Below are 12,785 nucleotides of genomic sequence, written 5' to 3' on the forward strand. Positions count from 1 at the left end.
TTCGGATCCCGGGCGCGCACCGACGCACCGCTTCTCTGGCCATGCTGAGGCCGCGTCCCACATACAGCAACTAGAAGGATGTGCAACTATGACATACAACTATCTACTGGGGCTTTGGGGGAAAAAAAGGAGGAGGATTGGCAATAGATGTTAGCTCAGAGCCGGTCTTCCTCAGCAAAAAGAGGAGGATTAGCATGGCTGTCAGCTCAGGGCTGATCTTTCTCACAAAAAAAAAAGAAATACATGAAAAGAACAACTCCATTTCTGCATTTGGAAGTGGTCCATCAATATGAGCATTGGAACAACTGCAAACAATATGTATTCACGGGGGAGATATTTTAAGGGGACAAATTTACATGCTAAATGTGGCCAAGTGGAAAGATGTTAAAAACCTCAGTCCTTGATAAATTTGTTAAGCCATTGAATTAACTAACCTAAGCCCTATCTTAAACTCTTTTTAAGTAGCAAAAACAGTCCTAAGTTACTAAGTTAATTAGGTCTTTAGTTATTTAAAATTTATACCATATCCTTCTCTATGTGATATTATGTATCATATATCATATACTGTGTATTTGTATCATATTGTATCATATTCTGATCATATATATCACATGTATTCAGATATCATCTGTATTCATCCTATAGATTGATATAATTATCAAAGTCTAGTTCTTTTTTTTTTTTTTTAAAGATTTTATTTATTTATTTTTTCCCCCAAAGCCCCAGTAGATAGTCGTATGTCATAGCTGCACATCCTTCTAGTTGCTGTATGTGGGACCCAGCCTCAGGATGGACGGAGAAGTGGTGCCTCGGTGCGCGCCCGGGATCCGAACCCGGGCCGCCAGCATCAGCACGCGCACTTAACCACCAAGCCACGGGGCCAGCCCTCAAAGTCTAGTTCTAATTCTACTTCTCCTGTAAAGAATTCTCTGCTCCTCCAAGTTTAGAAATCAAAACCTATCCTCCTATACTGAATTTATACCTAGGTATTCCTGTGCCCTGTCTGTGTTCTTAAGCACTAAGGATTACGTTTATCACACTATTTCCTTTCAGCTCCAAATTCATCCTTCTTCACCTGGCTTTGTGATGCTGGAGCTCGGCTGTGTACATAGTCCTCCTTCTGCTATTCTTGTATTCTTTAGAGTTCTCTTTACCCCTCTTAATAGTTAATCCCTATTTGCTAGTTAATAATTCTTTATAGTAAAAGTTACCTTTTCAAACTAAGAATGAATTTTGTCTCCTGACGGGACCCTGACCAACACACTATGATAGAAATGATTTGTGCCTACTCCCTATGGCTATGCTTGACAAATTATGGGTTGCTCTTTCATTCGAGTAATACAGGTAACATCCTGACATGTGAGCACTGTGCTGGATGTTGGTGATTAGGTGATAAACAAGCAGACGTAGTTCCTGCCCCCTGGAAATTATTCTTCCATTCAATCAATATTGGAGTGCCTGTTGTGTACTAGGCACTGTTCTAGGTGCTAGAGATAAAGTGAGTCAAGTTTATCAATCTAGTGAAATTTATAATGAACAGACAACTAAATACATGCTTTAAAATAATAAAATTTTTAAAAATATGAACAAAGAAAATCATGAAATGAAAGGAAAGATCTGGGTATGAAATGAAAGGAAATATCATGGAGAATGTAGATGAGGAAAGACCTCTGTTATGGACTGAACTATGTCCCCCAAAATTCATATATTGAAGCCCTAACCCCCAATGTGACTGTATTTGGAGATAGGGCCTTTAAAGAGGTAATTAAATTTAAATGAGGTGATAAGGGGAGGCCCTAATCCAGTATAACTGATGTCTGTACAAGGAAAGGAAGAAATATCAGGGATGTACACACAGAGAAAAGGCTATATGAGGACACTGCAAGAAGGCAACCATCTGTAAGTTAAAGAGAGAAGCCTCAGGAAAAACCAACCCTGGCAGCAATTTGACCTTGAACTTCAGTACTCCAGAACTGTGAGAAAATAAATTTCTATTGTTGAAGGCACCCAGTCGGTGGTATTTGTTACGGCAGTCCTAGCTGACTAATATAACCTCTATCAAGATCAGAAAAGACATTTATGAAGAAGAAACGTTGAAGTTGAGATTTGAGGAATGAGTAGAATTTAGTTAAGTGAGGAGGGGAGAACATTCCAAATCAAGCAAAGAAGATGTACAAAGGCACTGAGAAAGGAAGACATTTTCTATTTTCAAGGATTTGAAAGATACATGGAACAAAATGAGTATGGAGAATAGTGTCATGAGGTGGGGTTCAAGAGTAGCTAGGCTGCAGGTCAAGCGAGTCACGGTAGGTTATGGTGAGAAGTTGAGAATTTATTGTAAATGCAGTGGGAAACCATTGAAACTTTCTAAGAGAGTTGATTGTCATGATTGGACAAAGTGATGTTTTTTAAAATCACTCTGGCTATTTTTGTGGTGAATGGACTGAAAGAGGTAAGAATTGAAAAAGAGACATCAGAAGGTTACTGAAATAGCCTTGGAGAATGTAGTGTGAAGGGAGGAGAAAATCTTTATTACATATGTCTAGGATAAATACAGGCTCAATTCTAAAGACATGTATAAAAGCATAGTTCTGTAATGCAGGCTGAATGTAGATCCACTAAGAGGATGGGCAACATGATCAAGATTCACATCATGGAAAGGTCATCAGGAAGACGGGGAGAGCAGCTTGTTCCAGACTGGGGGAGAAGTCAGTCTCTACACCCCAGGAAGATGCAGGCAGGTTTTGCTCTGCGTTTTTCCTCTGCAATCACTGGGTTCCCTGTGAGAGGAACAGTGCTTAATACAACTACCTTTCCCTTATTCACAATTGTTTGTGGTTCTGATTAAACAGCCTCCTGGCAGGAGGAAGTCCTTTCTGGGAAATGCAGTGAGAGGTTTGCCATTTCCCAGAAAAACCTGGCAGTTATTAGGCCCTGCTAATAGTAGCTGATCAGTTAATTGTCCTCCCTAACAAGCCTTCCTCCAACAGTCAGAAATAAACACTGGCAGGGGGTTGCAGGAAAATAGCCAGGTGCTCTGCTCCAGCCCTCCCAGGTCAGCAAGAGACATGCAATTTGCTGTTCTTGTTTGGGGTGATGTGCTGGTCCAGGTCAGCAAGTTCGAGACGGTGAGGGGGATGATTTAAAAGCAAATGAAAAGCAGTAGTATTCTCTCCACATGGTACAAATGCATCTTGGCTAAAACCACTCCTGCCCTGTCATTTAAGCATCAGGCTTTCCCGCTCGTGCACTCTCCTGGTAAGCGGCATCTACAACAGAGAGCAGCAGCTGTGGGACCCAGCTCAGTTCTTCTGACCCACTTTGCTGAGCCTGGCCTCTAGTGCCCCCTTTTGGCGAACACACATTGCAGGCTCTCCACTCAGGCCCTAAAACCCTAACACTTCACCTCTAGGTTTCCCCCCCCCGAAATCGGGACCACATTATTTATTTTCAGTTTGCTTTTAGGTCTTGAATTAACAACTGGCCAAATACTATTTACTTTCTGATTTTCCGGGTCTAAGGCACCCATTATGTAAGAGGGATTGTACTCATTCATAGAAGGATAAAACATTAAGACTTGGGAGTTTCCTTGAAGTTTATCTACTCCAAAAAAATTCAAATATGTAACTTTTGTGTATATCATCTTTGTCATTTTCTGTGCCCACGGAAGGCATCTCTAATTAATCATGCTATACTTTCTTACTGACCCCAGACATGATCTCAGTTCTTTTGTTTTCATCATTAATCTTTTGGATTGGATCAGAGATAAAACCTATATATTGCTTAGTTTCTACCTTAATTTTACAGATAAGAAGCAGAGACCGAGAGAAGCGATAAGAATTTGGTAAGAAAATGCTCCCAGGAGAGAGCTTTTTCCACTGAAAATCACTGTATCCTTTAGAAAAGGGAATCTTTTCAGAGTATTTTTTACGGCCCAGATTCTAAGGCCATGTTTGCGACTATCATGGCGTATGGTGATGTTAAGGACTGAATAGTGTTCCCCTAAAATCTATATGTTGAAACCCACCCCTAATGTGACTGTATTTGAAGATAGGGCTTATAAAGAGATAATAAAGGTTAATTAGCATCACAAGGATGAGGCTCTAATCCGATAGGACTGGTGTCTTTATAAGAAGAAGAGACACCAGGCATGTGTGCACACAGAGAAAAGGCCATGTGAGGACACAGCAAGAAGGTGGCCATTTGCAAGCCTGGAAGAGAACTCTCACCAGAAACCAACCCTGAGAGCACCTTGATGTTGGACTTCTAGTCTCCAGAACTGTGAGAAAAGTTTGCTGTTTAAGCCAGTCAGTCTGTGACAATTTGTTATGGCAGCCAGAGCTGTCTAACTCAGGTGATCATTCATTTGCTCAAATATTTATTCTTTATCTAACATAGTGCTGGGCACCCTGCAGGGTGGAATCTTCAAATGGGAAAGCATTTTTCTAGATTTCTCCCAATGGAATAACTTCTGGATCAAAGAACTGTGCTAGGTGCTGGATAATAGCATTTACAGTTGTTCTGAGGGAAATTGTTGGTAGACACAGACTATTGGGAGCAGAGGGAACCCAGAGACCATAAAAGTTCAGCCCTCTTTACCCTTTACATGAAACCTCAGACATTTTTCCACAGCTACATAATCATCAGTATTAGAACTGAGGCTAAAACTCAGTTGCCTGATTCAGTACAGAAAAAGCACCGTGATCGCATGCTATCTTTATCAGGTATAACAAATCAAACAGATGAATTTATTGGTCACTTCAAGTCATGCACTGCACTCAATGCTTTACAAACATCATCTCAAACCAACACTAAAATCTTGTGAGAAAGGTATCGCTCTCCTTTGCCAATAAGAAAAGTGAGACAAAGAGTTTGTACAACTTGCCAAAGAAGATCATGGTGGGCATTACTGGTGCTTATGTATATGAAGCCCCCTTCACATACAGGCACAGGGAAGACTTGTCAGCCTCTTTGCTCTTTGGCAGGGCCATTCTGTTAATTTTGAACAATGAACTGTGAACAGAAGTGACATGCCTAGGCTGAGACAGTGAAAATCCATGTAGGACCTTGGAGCTCTCTCTTCCTCTTGCAACGATTATTGTGGAAATCTTATGCAATGACGAAGCCACAAGACAGAATCTGATGGGATCACCACTTCTTACAAGGCAGCTGCGCTGGAGGGTTGCTGGACCCACTGCTATTTGTGGAACCATTGATATATAGGGTTTATTTATTACAGCATAGCTTGTTCTATCTTGATTAATATAAACTACAAAGCAAGTATATCAGTTTAAAAACAAAATCTTGTTGGGTCATTTTTTTTCTGTTATATTGGAAATTACATTTTAGCTCTGCCAATTAGGCTACTTCTAAATAATCTCTAAGCCTCATTTTTCTCAAATGTGAAAGAGTTATAGTACCTACTTGAGACAGTTGTTGCAAAAATTAACTGAGAAAATATATGAAGTAGGTGAAACATAGTAGATGCTCAAATTTTGGTTTGCTTTTCCCCGGTTCCATCACTGTTGAAATGAAGATATCTCTTCCCCTGGACGTGTTACACTCATCAGGGGTCACTATTTCAGAGGTCACAGGATCAAATGCACGCATGGACCGGGTAGTTATGATAAATCAGTAATTTAAACTGGATATGGTGAACTAGAAAACCCTAAAACCTTTTAGAAGGGGCAATTTTTGCTTACATGCACCTGATGGCTGGTTGCTAGGTATGATATTAAGGCCATGTAAGGAAGATACTAGAAATCCTGAATTTCTTTGAGATCTATTTTTATTTTAATTTAGGAAACTCTTAATTTTTTTCTTTTGACTTAGGGAGGTTGCAACAGAGTTCAAATCAAATACACATGTCTGCTGGCCATGTAGGCTCACTGGCCACTAGTCTGTAACCTCTGGATTTGATTTCTACTGTTAGTCCTCTATAACTAGCAGGAATAGTGTCCTTGTGAATGCTGGGCTTCCCAACTAGACAGTGAGTCCCTGGAGGAGAGGGACTTGATCCTTCTATTCCTATGCCCCTCATAGTTTAATAGCAAACCTGAAACAACAGAATGAAGGGCTGAATTGGATTAAATTAATAATTCCTTATGAATGGTAGACTTTAGGAAGTTAGACATCTGATTTAAGCAATTTAAAAGTAATCTTTTGCAAATTAAAGAAGTCGTTGTTTCAGATTGCTTATCCCAACAAAAGGGTAAGAATTACCCTTAGTGCACTTTCAGTTAAACTGCACCCCATCCCTTTCCACATTCTGATATCAGAGGGCAGATGAGTGGCCTGCCTTAGAATGCAACACAAATTCAAAGGGATGTTGGAGAGCTAGTCCATGTTCTCAACTGAAAAAGTACAGTTTCCCTGAGGGCATGTAAGAGAATCCTCAAAGAGAGTGTAAGGGGTAGAAGGTTTATAGATGTGCCCCCTAAAACATCTATGACCCCAAATTGTTTTCACACACAATCATTCTTTTAAAACATAAGGTAACATTAAAGGAGGATATTGAATTTGAATGCAAGGGGTCTAATAATAATAATAAATAATGTAAATGTCCATTTATTGAATGTTACCATGTGCCAAGCACAATTCGAAGGGCTTTACCTACATTATCTCATTTAACCCATAATGGCTTCTAAGGTTGGTAATGGTACTTTATCCATTTTAAGATGAGGAAACTGAGGCTCAGATAGGTTAAATAAATCTTATGAATTGCTCAGCAGAAGTGCTAGCTTAATCTAGTTCTAAAGACCAAGAATTAATCAAAAGAGTGCTCCTTCAGCTATAAACAGGGACCTATGCTCCCATCTCTCTGCTTGAGAGCAATCTCTCAGTAGGCGTCTAACGAGGGACATTGATGAAAACCATTCACTTCACACTGAGACTTCACAGACAACTCTTAGTGATATATCCTTAAGTTGATATAATATTTTCCATCCTAAAGTTTTTAAATCCCTGGTAGCATTAACAACATTATATTTTTATATCTTTACCCTATTTTTAGACAGCCAAATTCAAGTACAGGGCAGTTAAGTATCTTATCCACCATCTAATTCATTTAACTACTACAAAAAATTAAAACCTAGGACCTTATTCCACTGAATATTCAATGAGTGTTTTGGGGCAAGTTAATAACTATAAACAGGACTTTTTTATTATAGTAGCCCATTTGTCATAAGATTGCTTTGAAGATTAAACAAGAAAAGAAAAACAAACACACATCAACAGATGCTATTGGCAATTGGCACATAGTAGGTACCCAAGAAATGCTAGCTATTATTATTATTTTTATTATTACCAATATTGTTATTACCTAAATATTTTAGCATCTATTCCTGAACACTAGCAACTCTAAAATATTGATATGTATCTAACAAGCATCAGAGATGATCAGTTACGGAGTCAGGGAGAGGAAAAGGATCATACTGGGTCTTTAGGGTGTAGTGTTACACAATGAGAACATTACATTTTTGAGTTTAAGAAAATATTGTGAAATATCTTGTAAGATCCTCATCCATCAGGGTTATCTCTGCCTTTTATTGTCTTTGAGTTATTTTACAACTCTGTAAGTTGTAGAAAACTGATAGAAATACAAATATTTGTTTATAGAAATGCAAAGTATATCTATGGAACACAATGTATTATCACTCTATGGATATTACAGCTCAAACACCCATTACCATGGTGACCCAGGCTCCAGGGAGATGTTATCTATAGTAACCTATGGAGAGTCAGATAGCATATTGCCTAAACAGCACCATTAACAATGGGCAGGGGAACAACTAAAAGCCTTAATCAATAATTGCAAAGAGGAAAAAAACTTTAGTTCCTAGCTACTTAACCATCAATGGCTAACCGTTTGCCGGTTTTATTTTCTGACTATAATGTGTGAAACTTCGAGTTTTCATTTGAACCAACTGTAACATCTTCCTGGTCCCCTCATTAATTGGTGAGTTAAATAAAATAAAAAATGAGTTCATTTTATATTTGTACCAGAGGCGTAATTTTACCCTTTTTAAAAAAATATGTATTTTAATAAGAGTCAAAAACTATAAGTTCAAGGACATACTTCAACATTTATTGCAGTATATACTCAAGCAATCACATCATCCTGTGGGTTTCCTCTTCAGTAAAATGATTTAAAGAAAAATCTCTGTCACCCTGCTCCCCTCATAGGTTAATTCTGAGATTCTAATGAAAAAAAAAAAAAAACGGAGGATATGAAAATGATTTGAAGCTGTAGATTTCTATACAAATCTCAGGGATTGGAATTATTCTATTTGGTGAGTGGTAAAGTAAAGGCAAAGAAAGGTGTAAGTGGCTCATAGTCAGCAATCTGTTGGTTGAGATAGAAATACAGCCACGTTGCTTGTTATTTAGTGCAGTATTCTCCCTGGTCACTGTGTTTTCCCATAAAGATCAGAGCAGTCGGCCTGAAAGGAGAGGAAACTGGTAACAAAGTGATTGTGTGTGTTATCAACAAGATAATAAGTTCAACACAGAGTCCCTTAGGATGGGGCCTGCAAGGCAAGTGGATTTCATTTGTAAATAATGCCGCACAGCCTCAAATGTAACCACTTCCTTCTACACAGTTCTGGCCCACAGGTAGCCCTGATGGAAGAAGAGCCAATTGCTTCCAAAGGAATGAAGACGCTGAATTCAGAGCTCACACATACAATTTTCAAGTTTTAAAAAAGCTCACTTTATCTTCTATTTCTCCTTTACTTACCTGCTTGGAGCTGCTAAATTTAATGAAACAACTTTCCCAGAGTAGTGAACTCTTGGTGTCAGAAAAAAACTTTAAAATCATAATACCCAGCCCCACTTGAATGCATATAATCTTCACTTCTATCAGCTCAGCCCTTCATCTGAGACAATGTTTACATCAGATGTTTTTTATGTATTTATTTTTTGTCCATATACATCACACTATAGATTGTGCAGGGATCTTGGTTCCTAAACCTGAAGAGGTGTCATGCAGGGTCACAATTAGCCTATCGCATCTTGGTCACAGAGAAAAACTCATCTCAATGCATGCTCCCTGTTGAAGCCTGACTTAATTTGATTTTACAGTTCTATTTATCTAACATCAGTAACCTTTCACCAGCAGTGAATTTTTGAAAGGAGAGAGCGAGAGACAGAGACAGAGAAAGGAGTGGGGAAGGGGGGATGCAAGAAGGAAGAAAGAAAAGAAGGAAAAGAAGAGAGATCTATCATCTGGCCTCAAGAGCTCCCCTTAAATACATAGCTGAGTAAGGACCTGGGAAGTCATGACACCTCCCTGGGCTATAGTTTCTCCATTGAACTGAAAGGACCCTCAGAAGTAGGGCTCCGATTTCTAATCTAGAACGTGAAATGACTATTGCTCACAGGAATGCACTTCACCGAGTATCTAAATGCAGAGGCACTTTCCGCAAGTACCATCTGGAGAGGGATATTTACTACCTCTGGGTGTGGGAAGAGACCTAAACTCTACAGAACTCGCCAAATGCTAAATGGCTTATTGAAGCTCCTTGTAGGCCTCTTTCCTGACTGCTAATTTATCAACCCCGAATTATCCTTTACATTACATGACTATGAGCATAAAGCAAAATGTTATGTCGTGTGAAAAATCGAGCTCCATTTAGGGAGCCTTTTTACAGTGGAGTTAAAGGGCTGCTCTGTATCTATTTCAGGGAAATATTCAAGGGCCCCAGGGGGCACAGTGGAGGGATGGAATTGAGAGGAAGAATCCACTTCTACTTCCAGTGTATTCAATTTTGCGCATTCCCTGGAGTCAAGAGATTGACAAGTTGGAGTGAGGCTCAAGGGTCAAAATTCATAGGGTAAGACTAGAAGTGCTGTGATCATCATCATCATCATCATCACCTTCTTCATCATCATCTTCCACTCTATGAAACTTTTTTCCCCTCAGCTTCCCTATTTTTCCTAATGACATTATCACTCAGGCAACCACCTGGATAACAATAAACTCAACCCCATCCCCTCCCTGGCTTCAGTTGCAACAACGCTGTGGATTCTTTTCTTGTAATGCCCTTCCTTCCCAGCCCACTTTTTCATTCCTAATGCCCACCTAACTTCCACACACTAAGTATTTTCTTGCACCCTAGGAGTTAGACACTAATGCTACGCCTGTTTTATGAACAAATCATTTAAATAACTTGCCCAGTTTCTTCCAGCTTAATCCAGTTCTGATCCAAGTGCCTTGGTAAACACGTCAGTCTGCTGCCCTCTGCTGTGGGATCTTCCTTAATCACACTAGTCAAGGTCAATTCCTCCTTCCTCCATACCTCTTTCCCCTGACTCAGATTTCTCAAATGTTAATGTGCGTACAAACCTCCTGAGGGTCTTATTAAAGCAGAGATTCTGATTAAGTAGGTCTGTGGTGCAGCCTGAGAATCTGCATTTCTAATGACCTCCCAGGTGCTGCTGCTGCTGCTGGTCCAGGAGAACACACTTTGAGTAGCAAGACTATATACAAAGTTCACTTTGTCCCATTTCTGTAAACTTCGTATGACTTTCTCTGTTTTATGGAAAGAATCAGAGTTCACTTAATTGGAATGTTTAATTAAACTATTAATTACCATAAATATGGGACAGTTATCACATACTGATTTTATTGCAGATATTTGAATATTAATGATCACTCCCTGAATATAAGTTTATTGAACCCAGAAAACAATCTTCTACAATTTTGTATCCCCCAAAATATTTTGCATAGGATTTTCTATATATTAATCATCCATGACACTTTGCTGAATGAATAAAATATGAAATTCAGTAGGTAAGGGGTTGTTAGTGCCAGGAAGGTGATGAGGTTTTAGAGATGGCCTGGCACCTATCCCGGTCTCTATGATGTATCTTCTGAAGGAAATGGCAGATCTCTTCTAAAGCAGGAGCAGTTATTAGAAAAAAGTCCCAAGTACCAAGGAAGCAGAGAGACAGGGCGTTGAAATGGAAAGGACATATGATTAAGATTCTAGTGACCTGACATGTGGTCTTAGCCGTGCTTCTAATTCCCTGTATGATTAACAGAGCGTCACTTAACCTCCTGGTGCCTCCTTTCCTCATATGGTAAATGATGAGTTTGGGCTGCAGTAGGTCTCATCCCACTCAAGCCATCAAAGAGCCTCCAGTGTCCCTGGTTGTGGGAACAGGAAGGATAGGAACAGAGTCAAGGGCAGAGTACACTATAGTGGTTCATTCTGTCTCTTTCATTCTCAAAAGAGGTAAAAAGGGCATCCTGTGCTCTGGGCATCAAGGCTGCTGCAATTGCTGTGCTCTTTTTGGACTTAATCTGTCACAGCTGCCTGTAAACTGCGGCTGAGTGGTGGGTGATGAGGGCTGCTCGAATGAGCTCCATCAGCGATCAATTTACTATCCTACAGCTATTCAAGATTGCACCTCATTTACTCAAAGAATGAACTGTTGCAAGACAAAATCTCTGCTGACATGACTGAAGTAGGTCATGTTTCCACTGTTACTCGAGCAGCGGGTGTTGTTGGACTCCGAGGCCCTACAATGGTTGCACTAGAGGAGGGGGTGTGGGTGATTCACGGTAGTTGGTGTCTAGGGAAATTATCCCAGGCTCCCACCGTGGCCTGATTGGGATAAATAGACTCTTGATCTAGGCCAAATGAGGGTCAATGATTTATAGTCAAAAGATTCTTAAATGTTCTAACTAAATGTGAAAATTGAGGAAGCAATCTCCTTTTATTTTTCTCAAGACAGCAGTGCTACAATATTTAGCATAGTGCTAAGTACACAAAAGTGTATGTTGAATGGATGAATGTATTAATCTGGCAAATTTTATTGAGCCCTAAGTTAGGAATTTTGTATATAAATATTTTGGTTATCTATTACTACTTAACAAACCACCCCAAAACTCAGTGGCTTAAGACAACAATTTTGTTATCTCTCACAATAAGGGGCTGAATGGATTCAGCTGGATGCTTCTTCTGTCAACAGGATATGGCCATCTGGAGACTTAGCAGGGCTGGAATGTCTATGATGGCTCACTTATATGGTGCTGGCTGTTGGCTGGCTGAGAGTTCAGTTAGAGTGATCAACCAGTGCCTTAGTCCTCCACAATATGGCTTCCATATGAGCTGGGCCACTTATAGCATAGTACATGAATTCCTAGATCCATCCAGGAAGTGGAAGCTGTCAATCCTCTTAAGTCTTGGCTTCAGAAGTCCCAGAACATCACTTCTGCTACATTTTATTAGTCAAAACCAGTCAAAATGCCAGCCCAGATTAAACAGGAGGTGAAATAAACCACATCTCTTGATAGAAAGACCACCAAGTACATATATAGGGAGAGGAAGAATGGTTGGGGACATCTAAAGAAACTTAACTAATTTTTTTATCACCTGAGCTAGTCCCTTTAATTTGCACAAAGTGCTAAAATTAAAGGCACAAAGATATACACCAGCTAAAATGGCTAAAATGTAAAAAGACTGACAATAGCAAGTGTTGACGAATTTATGGAGCAACTAGAACTCTCATACATGCTGGATGGAATGTAAAATGGCACAATCTCCTTAGAAATCAGTTTGGCAGATTCTTAGAAATGTAAACAAAAAAGTCACATCTAATCTGTAGTGACACAAAACAGACCAGTGGTTGGTTGGAGCCAGGGAGGTGGAGGGTGAGGTAATTGACAAAGAAAGGGCACAAGGGAACTTTTTGAACTGAGGAAAATATTTCATACTTTGAGAGTGGTGGTGGTTACATGGATGTATCCATTTATTAAGAATCATCAACTGTATACTTAA

General features: G+C 39.6%; 1 long non-coding RNA gene across 12 annotated transcripts in view; it reads left to right on the plus strand.

Moving 5' to 3' along the window:
• Nucleotides 1–12,785, plus strand: part of LOC147913219 (uncharacterized) — a 421,589-nt gene that overhangs the window by 118,717 nt on the left and 290,087 nt on the right. The window contains exons 3-4 of one of the 12 annotated variants that reach the window (XR_015548920.1): nt 3,808–3,844; nt 9,684–9,833. The exons of 9 other annotated variants lie outside the window; for them this stretch is intronic. This is a non-coding gene — a long non-coding RNA (uncharacterized LOC147913219). 2 more of the 12 variants (XR_015548930.1, XR_015548934.1) reach the window with 2 other exon arrangements.

Source organism: Ceratotherium simum, chromosome 29, assembly GCF_057802395.1.
Source record: "Ceratotherium simum simum isolate JZ-2026a chromosome 29, ASM5780239v1, whole genome shotgun sequence".
In the NCBI taxonomy this organism is placed as follows: domain Eukaryota; kingdom Metazoa; phylum Chordata; class Mammalia; order Perissodactyla; family Rhinocerotidae; genus Ceratotherium; species Ceratotherium simum.